The 1,373-nt window shown below is 43.9% G+C and overlaps 1 long non-coding RNA gene across 1 annotated transcript; it reads left to right on the forward strand.

Annotated features, from left to right (window-relative positions):
• Positions 1-217: 217 nt before the first annotated feature.
• LOC147711161 (uncharacterized) lies at positions 218-660 on the forward strand. The gene is made up of 3 exons (XR_015295664.1): positions 218-295; positions 386-477; positions 567-660. It is a non-coding gene; the product is annotated as an uncharacterized LOC147711161 (long non-coding RNA).
• The last annotated feature ends 713 nt before the right edge of the window (positions 661-1,373 follow it).

Here is a 1,373-nt window from a genome sequence, read left to right on the forward strand (position 1 = left end):
AAGTCCCAGAAACCTCTGAGAGCCTTTCAAACCAGGAAGCACCAATCCTGACTGCTCTGCAGTCCTGATTCATTCTGCAGTACGACTCCAGGGACGAAGGACCCATTGCTCACCCGGTACGTATGTTACGTGATGTTCGCCATGATTTGGTAACGTCCACTCCATTTCAAACCAGATTCTGATTGTCGGTGTCCGTTTCCTCGTTACAGCGGAGAAAAGGCGAAGCAGCAAGTTCGCTCCGCGACTAATGAGAAGCATGGACTAGACGTCAAGCCAGCCGCCGACGTCAGTGCAGGTAACAGCCCCCCTCCAGCGCATACCCTACCCAGAGGAGTGCTCCGTAGGTTTGCAACTAAGCGCGCCTGTTTATTTCTTTAATTCACAGCCCCTGAATGCACCCCACGGTGAAACCTTTTGAATTTCCTGCCTTGATCTTCCATCTTCGAATTTCTTAGTTGTCTGGTTCAATGGCTAAAGGTAGGCTTTGGTTTAACTTTGGGTGAGTGTCTTTCATTTCCCGCCATATTGCCGCACTAAGCACCCCATTTTTCTGATTGTTTCCACAGAACCAGTATAGGTCCTGAGGAGAACCCCATTAATCATAAGGGTTCGAAACGCGTCGACCATCCTTTCCCCGTATCTGGTCTACAAGTTTTGCGCTAAAACAAGTTTGTTTACCACCTTTCAGAGAAGTGGATTCTCGTTCAGAGATTAAGTTAAAAAGACTTTAGAAAATTCTAAAACTTCAAGGGATTCCTTCAACTGATTTATGACCGATACGTGGTTTCACTTTCTTTGTGTCTATCTGTTGTTTTGATTGTTTTACTGATTACTGTGTATGCATGTGTTTTGTATGACTGGAAGGCCATGTATGTTAGAAGTGGGTAAATATTATTCGACATGTTATTGTTGTTCATTGTATATATATATAAAATGTTTGTCTTTTCCATGCACTAAAAAATAATGTGTTATCAACAATGAAAAAGATTTCTGAAAGAGGAATAAATTCCTAGTTGCTAAAGAATTGTGCAGGTTGTTTATGCTTCATTCTAAACACCCATATGTACTGAGCCTTGTTGGTCAATTGCTTTTCTCAGCAGTGGCGCTTGTGTTGCTTTCTAGTATAGTTTGACTCAGCCACGCTGAGTAACGAGTCAAGACCCTAGTGTGTTTTGCTGCTGTCATTGCAGTTAACGGTCCCTCCCTTTTTAGGGCTCGGGCCTCCCCTACACGGAGTGTAGGAGGAGCTTGCGAGCTCTTTAGTATTTAGAATTTTCAGAAAGGACTCCGGCTGGGACATTCCTTAGATTTTTCTGGCATCTGCCTAGTGATTCGTCTTCGCTGTGCTGTGTATTCAGTAGCGTTGACGTGAT

The sequence above is a fragment of the Lissotriton vulgaris genome, chromosome 5, assembly GCF_964263255.1.
Source record: "Lissotriton vulgaris chromosome 5, aLisVul1.2, whole genome shotgun sequence".
In the NCBI taxonomy this organism is placed as follows: Eukaryota; Metazoa; Chordata; class Amphibia; order Caudata; family Salamandridae; genus Lissotriton; species Lissotriton vulgaris.